This window comes from Epinephelus fuscoguttatus, linkage group LG3 (genome assembly GCF_011397635.1).
Source record: "Epinephelus fuscoguttatus linkage group LG3, E.fuscoguttatus.final_Chr_v1".
Classification (NCBI taxonomy): domain Eukaryota; kingdom Metazoa; phylum Chordata; class Actinopteri; order Perciformes; family Serranidae; genus Epinephelus; species Epinephelus fuscoguttatus.
In genome coordinates, this window is record NC_064754.1 from 25110652 (window position 1) to 25128136 (window position 17485).

Consider the following 17485-nt stretch of genomic DNA (forward strand, 5'->3'; position numbering starts at 1 on the left):
CATTCTTTGTCTCCTTGTGGTTCCTTTTTGTTTCTTTCTAGTCATTTTTTGTGTCTTTGCTGTTCCTTTGCATCTCTTTGTGGTCCTTTTGAGTCTCTTTGTGGTGTGTACAAGTTCATTAGAGAGACATTTTGCAGGTGAAGGCCAAGTGGGCCCATGGGGGTGTGTCTGGTAGGCCCATTCAGTGATCCATCAATGAGTTCAGGGTCAGGGTCTTGCTCATTATTGGATTTGGGCGTATTTACACTCCAGCAATCCACCGCCAAATTTGTTATCAGAGATAGCATTATTTCCTCCGAACACATTTAGTCTTTATCTCTTCCTCCACTTTCTCCCTCCTTTTTTAAAGAGTGAAGAACACTGTTTGAAAATGCAAACAGTAAATGTAACCTTTTGTCTTGCTTTTCCAGGACCGTAAGCTTATAAAGCTAAAGAGGGTGATGTTAGAGTGAAGTAACAGTGACATTTTTCCCTATCATTCTTATGATACAAAGACTAATTAGCTGCGATACAAGAACAACGCTGCTCCTTTGTCTCCATATTCTACATGAATCATTAACCGGTAAGGATGCTGACTTTTTGCCTGGGACCTGCACAGCTTTAGCCTCAGTCTATTAGCATGATATCATGTATGCAGCATCCGTGTGCATATTTTTTGCCCCCCTTTTTTTCAGGGTTTTTTGAAAAGTCAGCTGGAAACATGTAAATGTCAGCCAGAGACACATTTACACCAACTCACACAGTAACATAAGTTTAATTAGCCTGCTATCTAGTTAGGGGCAGGGCTTAGAGAATGGCCAATTAAACAAATACCATGTGTCAGCATATCACAGTGTGAAGAAACACTTTTTTCCAAATCAAATATTTAAGTTTTTTTGGACAAGTTTTGTCGCTTTGTGTTTTTTAAAGCTGAAAAACATGAATTCAAAGTCTTTTTACAATCTCAAATATTTGTGTGTAGAATACCTCAGTAGTTTGTGCACCCCTTCCAAGCAAAAAAACATCCTCTCCCTTCCTCCTCATGTGCTCACAGCTTTGGAGGACCAAGGTGAGTACAAAAAGAAAAAAAAAAGTCTTTGAAGCTTGTTAACACTTCCATTCTTGCAGCAAGGAAACTCTACCAAAAGGTGCTCTATCTCCAGCGACAGCCATTTGGAGATTCATTTGTCATCATCCATCTGATCCTCTCTGCCTCCTAATTAGGAGGAGAATACAGGGCTGTAGTTTGTGTGAGAAAAGAGGAGCAAAGAACAGAGGCTGAGCATCCACTCCTGATGTGTTTCCTGTAGAGAAAAGGCTGTGAGAGCTGTTTGTGTCAGTGGGGTCCTGAAATCACAGAGTCATTGTCTGAGGAGCCATCAGGGTTGATAAATGACTCTCACTATTACAATATTCTCCCGCTAAATGGCTGCTGAAAAGGGTGGTCATGGACATGGCAGAATAACTGTCCATTACCAGAAGTATCCATGCACATAAAAAGAGCTCCATTTTAAAATCTATTGGTTTCTATATTCTAATGAAAATACCCTATGCTTCATGCACTGAACCCTAAAGTCATAAATCTGGATTCAAAATACACAAATGTGTGCAAACATTGAATACACTAAATACAATGAATATATTACTGAAAACTGTTGCGGGTAAAAACGCCATTAATAGATGTAGTAAATCATGGAGGTGCTGTATGTGTGAACGACGTGGTGGTTATGGATGAAGTGATTTTGATGTATGTAGTGATGAATCATTTGGGTCACATTTAGAATGAGAACACACAACGAAATGTCCTGAATAAATGTCCATGAATTCTACACTCGCACAAATTATTATACATTTTCAACACACAACAGTTCTTATACTATCCTATAAGAATGCAAACGCAACAGTTTGTAAGGTACTCCAGTCTGTTCTCGTTCTTAGGTTGTCGAATACTGCCACTTTGTCAGTGATTTTGGCTTTAGATACCGGACGCCAAAAGCCACCTTTCATAGCTGTATTATATGCTACCAGGCAGCGTCAGTTTGTAACACAGCCTTTTGTGTGCTTTCTGGTACGCCCCTGGTCAGCTAGACGGCACCTATAGCGGCAGTGTAATACACAGATGGGCAGCGTCATGTTTTCCTAAACCTAACTATGTGCCTTTGTTGACATACCAACATTGGTACGGCATCCTGGAACATCAACAGCAGACACAGGAGGATACCTAGCACATAATACACCCATTAGCCACTATGAGATACACCTTGCTAGTACCTGGTTGGACCCCCTTTTTGCATTCGGAACTGCCTTAATTCTTCATGGCACAGATTCAACAAGGTGCTGGAAACATTCCTCAGAGATTTTGGTCCATATTGACATGATAGCATCACACAGTTGCTGCAGATTTGTCAGCTGCACATCCATGATGTGAATCTCCTGTTCCACCACATTCCAAAGGTGCTCTGTTGGATTGAGAACTGGTGACTGTGGAGGCCATTGGAGCACAGTGAACTCATTGTCACGTTCAAGAAACCAGTTTGAGATGATTTGAGCTTTGTGACATTGTGCGTTATCCTGCTGGAAGTAGCCATCAGAAGATGGGTACACTGTGGTCATAAAGGGATGGACGCGGTCAGCAACAATACTCAGGTAGGCTGTGGTGTTTAAACCATGCTCAGTTGGTACTAAGGGGCCCAAAGTGTGCCAAGAAAATGTCCCCCACAGCATTACACCACCACCACCAGCCTGAACCGTTGATACAAGGCAGGATGGATCCATGCTTTCATGTTGTTTACACCAATTTCTGACCCTACCACCAAGTGGCCAGTGAGTGTACAATATGTAGACATGAAAGGCCACTAACAAAGCAGCGATGTGACGATCTGGGCTGAGAACACGTTGGATAATCTACGAATTAGCGCCGCACAAATGACGTGCCCTCACATGTAATTAAAGGAAAGTTACGGAGGTTAGGTTTAGGCAAGAGAGGTTACTGTGGTTAGGTTTGGAAAAAGAAACTTGGTGAGGTCGCACCTTAAAATGACTCAAAGTTCACATGGTTAAGAACACCGGTTTCCTGGGGAAAGTCCTGTGTTTTGTGACCCATCCACCACTCCAAGCCTCCTAAACTGATGACTCAGGACTGCTTCCTTCTTTACTCCTTTCAGCACATCAGTCATGTGATCACAGCCATCTAAAATGTGTATGTTATGCACAGATTACTGGATCATTATAACATGGGATATGTATGAATTTTGTTGCATTGCTTTTCGTAGGAAAACATATGACAAACGGTGCATGACAATAGCCTGATATTTTTTGTTGTGTATGTCCTCTGAAAGATTTTAAAAAGAAAAGATCTTCCTACCATTTATGTCCTTTGATAGCACAAAGAACATCTTATACATTTGTTTACCTTACACCTTGATGATTTGTGACTTCCTCCTCTCTCCACTCACCCTTGCTTTTCCTGGTATTTGTTGCAGCTGTCCCCCCTCTGTGTTTAGCGAAATACTGGGCAGTGATATTGGCTCCCTGCAGTTCCAGATGACCCTTCTGTCTGTCAAACACTTCACACCTGACTGCCAACTGAAATCCCCATATTATGGCCAGCAGCTCCCTGCTGTGTCTTCAAATGCTCCATTGAACATGAGGGGTGAGGATGGGGGTGGGGAGACTTTTGGAGCTGCACTGTCTCATTCTAACCAACCTCGGCCTCTTCAAGCAACCTCATGCTGAGGTTTTAATGGATTGATGGATGGTTAGAGTAAGAGAATGCCACAAGGGGATATCTAAAAAAGAGGAGACCAGCCTGGTTTAGGATAAACCCCGCAGGGAACTTTGTTGATGTTGGATTGTCAAAACATAAACTGCCTAATGTTTGACCCTCTCACATGGCTTAAGAAGATGCTTTCTCCCTCCTGAATGTCACTGAGATGTCAGGATATATGTTTCGGCATTGGCCTGTGTCTTTAACAGATGGTACAACATAAAATGTGCCATCTATAATGGAATGCAGTGCTGTAAATCTACAATTCTGTGCCACATTTCCATGCTCCATTTTATGCCACACAGCATGTGGCATGCGTGGAGGCATAAAGCCGGATTCCAGACCTCTGAATTGATGCCTGTGACTCCTTTTTTTCAGCAATTCTAAGAGGTCTGGTGTTCATTGATGGCTCTGTCCCCATTTGGAAAAACAAGTGAACCAATCAGATCTGTGTGGCCGGGATTAAGAACAGAAATGTCATCTTTCTGTGCTAAGGCTACAAAAAAAGGCAACGCAAAAATTGTGACTCAGATGGCGACAAGCATTGATGACTTGGGCACAGCTGTACAAGTTGTGGGTCTTACAAAAATCACTCATAAATCTGTATTAAACGGTATAATTACATAACCCACTAGTGATTGTTAAGGGCCAAATAACCCCTTGTAAACAACAGCTAAAGGAACATACTATCAGACTGAATAATGAGGTGAAAACAAAACAGCTATTCAGTGCGATTATCGGGCCAGATGGATGAAGACATGAAGACCGCTACACAGTGGCTACAAAAAAAAGGAGTCCATTAAGCAAAAACACTTTTATCTTCAGACATCCCTCTGTAAATTTCTGTAAGTTTCTATTTTGAATAGATATCTAAAGCAAAGTAGAATAAGTCAGAATATATTTTTTCATAATCTGATCTCTGATCTCGTTTGTGAGGACACTTAAGGAATTGGTAATGTCATATTTTTTAAAGGAAGTCTGGTGTAATATTTTAAACCAGGAGCAGGATGGGAAAAATCCTCAAAAGAAATCTGGTTGTCATCTTGAAAACAGTGACCCTGCAAGATCCCCAGTCTTAAAAAAAAACCTTATAGTGTGTGATTAAAAGCCCACACTCTGTAGATGTGAGAGGGTGTTAGACTTTACACTTAACACTTGAAAAAAGTATTTTCAAAGTGTTCCAGTGTAGCCCACGGCAGGCATGTAAGTTTCCTTGGGGATCAGAAACTTGTAGGTGAAAACTCAACTTAACCAAGAGACATTTTGGCTTGTCATATGTCATGTCATTTAATAATTGTCATTATTAAAATGTAAACAACGGCTTTAAATTCCCAAGAGCTAAGGTCTTGGTATTGTGCTAGTGATGGCTCAGTCACACGGCCCTGTGTGACTGGGACACTTCAAGTTATTGGTAACACCAGTGATTCTCCATCTTTAACAATTCAAAATGTTTGCTGTGAGAAAGGCTGCCATTCCTCACCTGTCCACTAGCTCCTCCTGCAGTGAGTCATTAGTCCCCACTATGCTGTACATATTGAACTGCACTGTTGTTTCAGGCCGATAATCAATGTTTTCTTTTGTACCATTGCACTCTAGCCAATTCTGTTTCCTGTTTCTCTGTTCCCTGCCTGAAATCCCTGTCCTGAGTTCCCCTGCCCTGCTTCACTGCTGATTGTGTATTTGCTTGATTTTGACCTGCCTGCCAGTCGCCAACTGGAGGCCTGAACTTTAAACCAGCAGAAATGCCTTTAAAAAAACCTGCCTTGAGTCCCAAAGTCTTCCTTTGGGTCCAGTTACCTGTTGTCAGCTGACCTCAAACATGGCAGTGTTCCAAAACAAGCTGTAACTGTGGTATCTGTGTTGTAGCTCAACTGGCTAATTAGCCAGATAGCAAAGGATCCAATAGATCAGACACTAGCAGTTTAAAGCTATATTACCCAACCTTATGTACAGCTTGTGAACCTTACAGTAATGGTCACTTCAAGCAAAGATACCGTCCTTACAGTACATCCTCTGATGCATATATTTGGACACATCATTAGCGTTATCTCCTGGGGGTCACTGGCTGTTTCAGGTCTTAAGTTTTTTGCTTTAACTTATAATTATGTGGTGGGCGTAAATGTTGATTGCACATTGCAAAGGCTCTAAAATAATGACAACCTCAGCCTCTGGATTGGTTCACTGTAAGCCTTGCTCTCACTATGCCATCCTGCCCCCCACTGGGTATACGATCGGAGAAGATGGAGGCTTGATTTACAGCACAAAGGAGGTGTATCAACCATTGCACAACTAAAAAAGGAAGAGTATAGTGCTTCTGTTTTCCCTGGTAGCTATCCTTAGTTATAAATGAAAGTTCTTTGCAGGTATTCCCAGTGGTGAAAATGGCGGACAATTGAACTGAAGTAACTGTGGAAACTGGCAAATGAAAAAAACAGCCAAATTGTTATGTGCTCAGGAAAACAGAAAACGATTGGTTGTCTTCTTGTCAGTGGTGCAGACAATAGGTGTTTTTGGACCAGAGGAACATGTTCATAGTTCTAGGACCCCCCCTTTTTGGTGTGTCTGCACCACAAGACCTAGGAACGACTGTAGTTCTTAGAACGCTATTTTGACTGAGCTCCTATTTCAGAGTACGTACCCTCCCAGCACAAGCGGGACCATGAGTGACGAAAGTGATTGGTTGAACACAGCCAATGCAGCACTGGGCAACCACCAAAAGACAACACAAAACATAAACAACAGCTCACAACAAAAAAAAAGAAAAGAAAAGAAAAGGAGGAAACATGGACAAATGGACCGACAGTAAAGTCCAGGCCTTGAGCAAATATGTGACATAAATTGTTATTTTGACTTGTTAAAGCAAAAGTGACGTTGCTGAAAACCATCGTCTGGCTTACAGTACATCACTTCAGCATTCATACTGGCAGTGCAAATCAAACAGAAAAAAGAGACCTTGAAGGTATGTAGTCCCCGAGAGGGGTTCCCCAGTGGGGTGTTCCTCACGAACAGTCCCCAGTACAGTTTGGTCTGGAAATACCTAATAGTTAACCTGGAAATCCAGATGCCCCGCCCCTAGCAAATTCAAATTTGCTCTACAAGGGGATCTGGCCCCGACGAGCAGAGCCCGTTGAATCGGCATCAGACCAATCAGATCAGTCTATCTGACAGAGGCGGGCTCTGGGCGGGCGTAACATAATGATGACAGCACTGCGCCGTAAGAGTCTGAAAGTAAACAGCCAAGATGGCAGTTGCCAAAGGACCGCATCCATTCAATTTAGCTTTGGAAGAAACGCTAAGCCAACTACACTTATCTTTTTCCTTGAGAGAGGAACAGAAGACTGCCCTAGAAGCCTTCACTTCCAGGAAGGACGTTTTTGCTGTTTTGCCGATGGATACGGCAAAAGCATGATATATCAGTTAGCCCCACCGATTGGCAAACCAATGGGTCTTACTGCAATGAACACATCACCTTGTTTTTTGCTCTGATTGGCTATCCAATTGCATGTCGCAGCATTTAATATGCCTCAGTTAGTGCCGCCCCTTGGGTAGGAAGCGTGAATCGGTGAGGGCCAGACTCAAAATCTTTCTAAATCGAACCAGCCAAGGTTGATCAAGCCTCATCCCATGTCCAAGTAGCACCTATTGACCCTACTGGTCACTTTTCATCAAATGGTGAAATGCTGTAAATAAAGTGATCAACTGCAGTTGCATTCATATATCTGTCACGTCTTTTAGAGTCAGTCAGGCACGGTCACTCATAGGCCTACTATTACTGTATTTAAGATGGTAATCTTTTCGTTGTTCCCGCCTATTGTGCTAATTCAAATAGACTGGGTTTGCTATGTTGTCTGAAATAATATAAAGTTGAAATGTTTATAGAACTCATAAACTCTTACAGTGAAGATAGTATTAGTATTACCACATGGTGCCTTTTTTGTTTCATCCAGTTTTATCCTCTGTGTGATTGGAGTCACTTGGTATTTCCATTAATCAGTTTTACTGTCAGGGCTTTCTACAACATTTTATAGCAGATGCCTCACTTGAAATAAAAACTGATTCCACTAATGTCAGGGGAAAAATTACATATCCTGGAAAGGTTAATCTTCATGGGAATAGAGCAGAGTACAACATCAAACGACAAAGATCACATGTTTAATGAGCCGATTGTTAACACTGTCATCTTAATTTGATCACAAGATGAGATGTGTCATGATCTGTCTGATTCAGCTCTGCAGGTGACAATGATTGATTTATCACAGTGTTTCACTATGCTCAGGAAAAAGTAAACGTTGAATTTAAGGGATTGGATAAATTTTAGGAAAGAGGTAAGTGGTTCAGTCCGTCACAATCAGGTGCGGATGTGTGTGAGGAAGCAAAGGAGCAAAAGCAACGCAAGTAGTCAAACACAAGGCAGAAGTGAGTCTGATTATCACCACGTGGACACATTTAAGTCAACAGAGTCTGTATCGAGGCTCATCATATTTTCTTGTCTTCAGATTCTGTACCTGATATATTTAGTGCAGTCACAGTTTTCTCCCTTTTGGTGTAGTCTATTGTATTGTGTGTACTGTGATAACCCCCACCGCCAAACTCACACACACCTTCCCGGAATGACACCCCATAAGCACCATCACACTCACTAACACATACTACAATACATACATTCACATATAATTGAGAGCATTCCAAAAGACTGGTGTGATATCAGGATGAAACCTCCTGAAACAATTCATTGTAGGAACACAAGACTTTAACAGCCAGGGAGATTTACAGCTGGGGAGATTCAAAGGCTTTAGACTGTGAACTGATTTCCTACTGTTTTACCAGCTCTGCTCACATTATAATGTATCTCGACATGCTGCATGTCTTTTGTGCTTTTGGAACTTTGCTCTATAGGATTATGAGTTAATACTGTATTGAATAATGATTGACATATTTCTAAAATCTCTCTCAGGTCGTGCGTATAACCAATATGATCAAGTGTTTCATGTGCTGAGATAGATGGTCTTGTGAGGACATCCTGAGACAAAGAAAACTGACAAATTTAAATTTTCCTACAATATTGCACAAAGAAAAAAAATGCTGCAAACTGTTCATTGGTCAGTCAGGTCTAGGTCACAGTCGAACTTAAAGCTCCTCCTTTACAAAAGGCCACCGTATTCCATGCTTCATAAGGCAGCTCAGTAAGTAGGGGACTTTTTTTTTTGCCTCCAGGGCCAAGGTTGATGCTAACCAGCTTCGCTTTACCCAAAAGTTCAGAAGTAGGACATGGGAATTTTACGAATTATGTGGTGGTGGGCACAAGATGTGTTAAATTACGTGCTGGCAACATGAAAATGCCAGTGACTCTTGTTTGTGTACCGTGTGACACCAAGAGTCAACATAGTGACGTGACTTCCCAGACTTTACGTAACTACATAAAGTATGTAATATTACGTCACTTATGTCCCCTACAGTATGTAGTTATTTTAACCAATCTTTTTTTGTTCATTAGACCTAACCCAGTGTTATTCGTTCCCTAAACAGGGGTCAGCAACCTTTTGCCAATTAGCCAATAAACATTTCTAATAGGTCTAAATGAGAATTCGTTAATATGTTTAACAACAAAGTAGCTACTCTGCAGTGGGCTATTTATGATTATTTGGTATTTAAACTTTGCAGTGTTAGTGGTGAAGGCAAAAAAATCTGTCCATCCAAGATGTTTTCTTTTTTGGATTTGGAATCAATAGCTACGTAGACTCACGAAGAAGACTAGCCACTTGCCATCGTCATTGAGATTTGCCACATGTGGCTCATAAGCCACAGGTTGCCTACCCCTGCCCTAAATCTAACCAATATTTCAGCATTTCCCAATAAAATGGTGACATTTCATTTTAGACTTTACACTTGGATTATTTTGATGTTGTCAACACATTTGGTGCCCTTCACCATGTAATGCATTGTTAAAGCAGCTGTGTGAAATTAAACCCAATTTGATTTGAACCCAACAGCGACAAAAAAGCCTTTCTCTACATGGCTATTTAGCGTAGCCTGGCTCAGGTCGGACGGACAACGGAAGTCAGCAAACCAGAATACGGCACCCAGAGGCGGAAGTAAGTCTGCACGCCTGCAGCGGCCCACAGCCATTAAACCACAGAAGAAGAAGGAGCTGTGTTTACAGAGAGTGTTCTTCGAGTAAGCGGTACGCAACGGGCATTGCTGAACACATAACAGTTTTACCAGATGTATCTATAAGGACTTGGTTGTACTTTCGATGTCATGACGGATAAAGAAGGAGCACCATCTAAAAGAAAAAGAACAGAAGAAGGCTAAACGGGACAGTGATAGGGCTCGAGCCCAAACGCGTGCAAACCTCGGTCGAGTATTCACCAAGTGGAGAGAGCTGAGAGATTTGAAAGGTTTTAAAACTGATCCCAAGTTGGCCCTTTTCCTAATCGACAGGTATGTCATTTTTGTTTTTATTTAGAGAATATACCACAACTTGTTAGATGTTGTTTCACTTCAATATATGACGACATGGAAGTTATAAGCAAGCTAAATGTAACGTTAGCTGATGTGAACCGCTTTTGTCTAGTAACGTTACAACAAATGCCACAAAATTATCTGTGACTGTGACCATGAACACAAATATACAGCAGATTGCCAGATGCAGTCGAGATTTTATGACACCAGGCTGTGGGTGTCATACCACTTCGACCAAAGGGGGGCACTATAATCAACGAAAACGTAAAGTTCCGCACGGCTGCTTTAAAAGGTCATGGCCATTTCATGTTTTTCTGTGAGACGTATTTCTATGACAACCTTATAGACAAACTGAAACCTACACTACATTTACTTTTACAATTTCATCTCTGATCGCACTGATCGCAGCTGTCTGCTCTGAACACAACCACCGTCATTCTCTCTCTGCTACCTTTACTCGTCAGCCCTTTCACAAACTGCATGCGTGCACCTGTATGCAGCTGATCTTTCCACATCCATGAATCCACCCTATAAGCCAGAATTTATGGCCTCTGTATACCTACTGATGGCTTATGAGAAGACTGCACCAGAATTTATGATTGAAAAACACTATCTGGAGGTGCACAACAATATATGTAGCACTCAAATAGTTCGGTTTTCTTAAAATGCAGTTGCTGTGGTGGTATTACAAAAGTTTGTATGGTTAACATGCTATCCACATCTAAGGTGTTCTAAGAGACACCGAGTCCTGGAGTAGTTCCTTCAGTAGGAGGAAAACAGCAATAACAAACCTCAGATGAAAGCTGAGATTAAGGGAGGAGAGGCAGCAGCAGAGGCTCGCTCCTCAGATAATTCAGGTCTAATCTATGCTCTGCAGGTGTGCAGTTAGTACCAAGAAGGTGAGCCAAGTACCTCTACAAAGATTTACTCTCAGCACTCACCCTGTGTTATCGTGCCAACACATGACACATCTTAGCACACACACACGCAGAAACACAACATTACACAATTGATTTTAGGAGTTTGTCATGATTAAGTTTCATTAAGACACCTGGTTATTGAACAAACATTCAGAAATATATATATATTTTAGTATTTTTGAAAGTGTTTGTTTAACATACACATTTATACACAGCAATAGAAAAAAATGTAATTAAACCGTGTTTGCATGATAATGACCAAAACAAAACACAATTAAATTATCAATTAAAAACTAATTAGAAAACAGACAATGAAATTAAAAACATGGCTAATAAGCTTTAATGTGCATTCAGTGTTTAAAAAATTATACTCTACTGATGTGATTTGTGAAGAGAAAGCACATTTTAATGTGAAACCAACTTTTGTCTGTGAAAGGCAGGTTTTGAGTTAAACTGAAAATCTTCAGCAACGAATTTTGCTCTGTGAAGATATTAAACTTAAATTTTGTGTACTTAAATTAAAGGCATATTAGTATGGGAAATGAGTTATTTGACTGCATATAAATTAATATTGGATTGATGGACCTCTCGCTTTGAATTTCACCATAAATGTATTGTATTTAGCCATATTTTGGAGACAGTTTCTGCCATCTGAGCACACTGATGAGGTGGTTTGATACGTTTCTATCATTGTTTTTGATATTTAAATGTATTGAAAACTCTCCACAGTTGGAATCAGTATCATTCAACCTGATCACCACACTCAGTTGTCTATGAAGACACAAGCTCCACATTTTTTGCAAGTAAGGGTGCTTTCAGACCTAGAGCTGTCTTGCTTTGGTCTGAATCAGGGACTGATTTTGTCACAAAGCTGCATAATTGCCTAGAGTTGGTTTGTGTTCTCACAGCATTTACAAGACAACCAGATCAAATGATTTCGCGACCCAGTGCTCTTGATTGGTCACAATTTCCACGTGGGAAAAATCCAGGAAGTAAACAAAACGTTGAAGAAGAGTACACTTGCAAGATAAATGTGACACTTTCTAATGTCACAATGGAGGGACAACTACGCAGGTTGATTTTAGCGCTGCTCATCGTGGACTATATTGCTGTCATTGTTCATTTTAGTCAAACCATACAGTTTGAAAACGAGGTGCTGCTCCAACTAGAAAACAATGTTTTGATGCATTGGATGTGCTGAATGTGCATATTAAGGCAGTACAGGAGGAGGCGCACATTAATAATCCTCCAGGACTGTAACATGCTCATGTTTAACCTAAACAATGTGTCATGTGACTGCAGTTGGTTCGGATCCAGGTTGGAACATGTTCTAACCACAAATGAACCGCACAAGAGTTTGTTTGTAACCGGACCACCTCGTGTTTTGGTGCGCATCAAAGTGCGATTGCTGTTTTCACACTTGCCCAATCAAACCGCAAAGGGCAGGTGGAAAGCACCCTAAATGGTAAATGGACTGCACTTGTATAGCACCTTTGTAGTCTTCCGACCACTCAAAGTGCTTTTTACATACATGTAACACTCACCCATTCTCACACACAGTCACACACTGGTGGCTACCATACGTGGTGCCACCTGCTACTCAGTAACCTTTGACATGCATTCACACGAATGCAACAGCCCTCGGGAGCAATTTGGGGTTCGGCATCTGCTCACGGATGCTTTGACATGCGGACTGGAGGAGCCAGGGATCAAGCCACCGATCTTCCGATTCATAGACGACCTACTGTACCTCTGAGCCACAGCCACCCCCAAGTCAATAAGAGTGATTCATGCTCAAAAGATTAATTCTGAGTGGAGCTTCTCTTTTTAAAGGACCTGCATGAACCCACACAGGTGTTTTAATTTAGGCAATTACACCTCTGCTCAGGTTGACGCTGGAAATCACACTGGAATACAGCCGAGCTGGTCTATTAGATCTTTCTGTATTTTATTATTTTATTTATTGTCATTTTATTTTAAGTTTGTGCAGCTGTACGTAGCTTTTCTATTTTCATTTGTGCATGGTACTGTGGGAAATAGAATACTTTTATTTTTATTGCTTTAGGGAGCAGGGACTCATTGATCAAGTCCTAAAAATAGAGTGAATATACCTCACTAAATGTGAGGTATGGAATTAGGACATGGCTCAAATAAAAATAACAGAGGTGTAAGTCATCCAGTTTTAATAGGTGCAGCATTATCAGAGTGATGAAGATGTCCACACAGCCCACAGGCTCTAATCAGGTGAGCAAGTGAACACACCTGTGTGGGTGGACCATGCCTCCTTAATATCAGACCTGTTACTGTTAAATGCAGTTAAAAGGGGGCTTTTATTGAATCAAACTTTTTCCATACTACTGTTTCATCTACTTTGTGTTAATAATTAAAAAGATAAAAGACATTACATTCAAGAAAGCTTTATGCCTTTTAACATATGATACTTATTCTGTGACCCTTTGCTACTTGGGCAACTTGTTTCAAAGCCTTTAACACCCTAAGTTTAAAGCGCCCTGAGGATCTGAGGCTGCAAACTGGCTCAAAGAGAATTAAAAATATAGCCTGGGGCCGTGTAATCATGTTTTAAAAGCGAGCACTATCATCTTAAAATCAATGTAGGACAGGTAACCAGCGAAGAGACGCCAGCATTTCATCTTTGTTGCTTTTAATGTCCTAGCTGGTGCATTTGGCAATGTGATAGAGAAATGTGGCTGATACCAGGAAGAAAGAGGACTGCGGTGTGTAAATGTGGTGAGAGATTCACAGGAATGGTTTTAGAAAGATCACCAAAAGCAGCTTCATTTACATCACCAGATTTGCTGTGTATGTTGATCTCCAGTGTTTGTAATGTCTGCATTAGATAAAAATGCTTTGAACAACGTGTCAGTGAAAGAACTTATTTACCGTGTCCTCAGCACAACATCATAACCTCAGCCTTTTAACCAGCCAGCCATCCCCATTTTGTTCAGCAAAATTTGTTTGGTATTTTTTTTAGCTCCCTACAAGTCAGCATTTCCCTCACCATTTTTCCTACCAATTGGTTCTCTTAAAACCTCCAGCACATTCTTATGTTCCGGCTCAGCAGGATAAGCTATAAAACTGCAGTTCATTTTTCTCCTCCGCAGATGGAGTATGTAGATGGATACTGCTTCTTTCTGTGTTTTAGTGCTGTGGGCTGTGGTGTGGCATACGGTCATGCAACTCAGCCTCCTCCTCCTCCTCCTCTTCCTCCTCCTCCTCTGCCGCATAGCTAGCCAGCTCTCAGCTGGCAAACTCCCCTTCAACTTCATTTTCCCCACACAGGAAAGACGCATGCCAAATGGACCATATATGAGAGTGTGTGTGTGTGTGTGTGTGTGTGTGTGTGTGTGTGTGTGTGTGTGTGTGTATGCTTGATAAGTGACAGAAGTGAAGAGCTCCAGTCATTAAAACGCTTTCCAGAAGCCTAGCTTGTTTGCAGGTTTGATTTGAGGAAAGGAACTTGTTTATTTTGAAACTGTGAGAACCGGATACAGAAATGCACCAAAAACAGATTGTACTAACTGAGTTTTCTCATGTGTCTTCGTCACAAGAGGACCTTGTGTCAGGATTCCAGCAGCTTGAGGCAAGTTAGATTTTGGGTTTAAGTTTAGATTTTTAAGACCTAATGCTTCTTGGAAGGATATTTAAGACCAGTCTTACAGTAACCAATACTGCAGGACAAAAACAAACATGAACCAGCATCACTTACCCAGGGTTAAGAGACAATTTTGCCCAAATCTTTATTCTAAAGCCCCCTTCCCACTGCATAAAAAACCTGCAAAGAACTGCTAACATCTGGCTTTTTAATGTAATGAGAAAGGTTGGAATCGCTACTCACACCTGGGGCACAGCAGCAGTCATGGCTCTGATCAGCACTGGGGGAAACACAACACCCAGGTGTACGTGTTAGTTTTAGCCCTGGCGAGATGCAAGGATGAGCCATGAAAAAATACTGTCTGTCTCTACCCAAGCAGCGCTAAAACATCGCTCCAAATTAGTGTGCATTGAGTTTGAAAGAGAGACTGAATAACTAAGAGATGTATAAAAAGAAGTAACTACTGTAACATTTGCACTGGCCTCCATGCTGCTTTCTACTGTTTACTAACCTGTTTCCCAGCCTGTCCATGACATCAAATGTGAGACACCATAAAACCACACACACACAAAGAAAGGCATACTTGTCTGCTGGGTATGGGAAAGGACTCTATAGCCCATTTTTCGCAGATTTACACATAAAAAAAAACCACATACATGCATTAATTTTGGTGGAAAAGGAGCGTGATCTTTTTTGTCTCGTGGAGGAGACGAGGTCAGAACCACACTTGGAAATACTTGGCATTTGTTGGCAAGTTTTCTTAGCAATTCATGTTTTCTGCTCTGCATGTTGGATTCCACTGCCTCGATTCCCATCATGGCGAGTTTGAAAAACTTTGCTCTCCTAATCATGTTGTTGTGGCAACGTGATCGCTGCCTGGGTTGTGTTCATTTCTTACAGGTATCAAAGCACTACATTCATGTACTGTGTAGGCTTCTGGAGGGGGTGTTTTGAAGGGGTGGTGGACGTACAAAGTGCAGAACCTTGACACCAGAACTTCTGGTTTGCGTCCAGACTCTTGTCTTCAGTTTAGACAACAAGAGCACTTTGGTTAAGGTAAGGGAAAGTTCGTGATTTTGGTTGAATGTTAATTAAAAAAAATCTGATAAAGAAATTAAAGCTACAGTCACTATGAGTGGGTACTGTATTGCAAGAGTGCCTGCTTTGGTGAAAAACAACTGAACTTTGCTGTCAGTAAACATTTTGCAGATACATTCAGGATAAAATTGTTTGCGATTTTCCAGATACTGAACTAGAAACAGCTTTAAAGTTGCCTCAAAGTGTATTTGATGTTTCAAATCACTTGCATACAAACATGATTTCTAGTATGAGTGTTGTTGGTTCCATTATCCCGATCCAAATGAGATTAATGGAGTAAACATTTGACTTTGTTTTTTAATGGATGTTACTAAATACTTTGAGATTTAAAATCCAACATCAGCAAAAAAAAGTTAAAAAAAACTATTTCCCTTGCCTTAGCATTTTAAGACTTTTGAAAGACTGATTAAATACCAATCAATGCCTTTTGAGTTTGTCTTTGTTTTGTTTGTTTTTTTTGTTTTGTTTTTTGGTGAAAAGAGATTTTTTTCAAAATCACACAGACAGCTCTGCAATGTTTAATCCTTTCAATCTGCAATGTACATGTAGCATTGAGGTGCTCTCATTTTGGTTGTAATCAGCATGTGCTTTGCATTTAAACCACATTACACTTGACAGTTCCTAATCTCCATGGTAATCATGCTTATTTTGTAAATTGTTCAACTATTTTCAGTAGAAAGTAGGTAAAGTCCACTAAAGAGTTCTCAACAGGCTTAAAAAACTACAACCAGAACCAAACCGACCCATGGAAGTTGAAGCCTGTACCCAGTCCATCCGAGATCATCACATAAAATACAGAGCCCGAGCATGACAAAGCCTGACTCTCCCAAAAAGCACTACTCACCTTTCAACACCCAGGACACAGTGTCTGTGTGGTGACGCAAACCACATGCGCCTCCAGCACAAAATAGACCAGCTGAGTGGATCACTGACTCTCTACACTGTATTTCCCTGCCAGAGAAGCTTCCTGCCCCAGCAGGGAGAAAGGAGAGAGAGCCCAGCATGGAGCCTATGGGTGCTCCCTCTCCTTCACTCCCTGCCTGCACTTTTTAATATTATTTTCTCCACATCCTGTGCCCTACCAAACCAGTGCACATTTTCAGTCCGAACCCGGTCTAGCCTATCAGGCATCTTAGGATTCATCGGGCTTGAGTTGAGATTGAGAACTCTAGCCTCTGAGGAAAGTGGCAAGATGTTGCAAGATTAAGTCACACGCTAACTTGTCCATCCATTACGTTTTCTCTGGGTACTCCAGCTTCCTCCCACAGTCCAAAGACATGCAGGTTAATTGGTAACTCTAAATTAGCCGTAGGTGTGAATGCAACTGTGAATGGTTGTCTGTCTCTATGTGTCAGCCCTGTGATAGTCTGGTGACCTGTCCAGGGTGTACCACGTCTCTCACCCAATGTCAGCTGACATAGGCTCCCACAACCCCTTAACAGGATAAGGGGTTATGGTAAATGAATGAATGAATGAATGAATGAATGAATGAATGAACTTAACCCTATGAGCCCGAACGACGCATTGTGCGTCCAAATTCACACCTGTTCTTCTCTATTGATTTTCTCCGAGACCATAGCAAGAAGCCACACATATCACGTGAAACAGCGAAATTGTAGCTTTCCGACAAGACCAAGCACTTGTCGG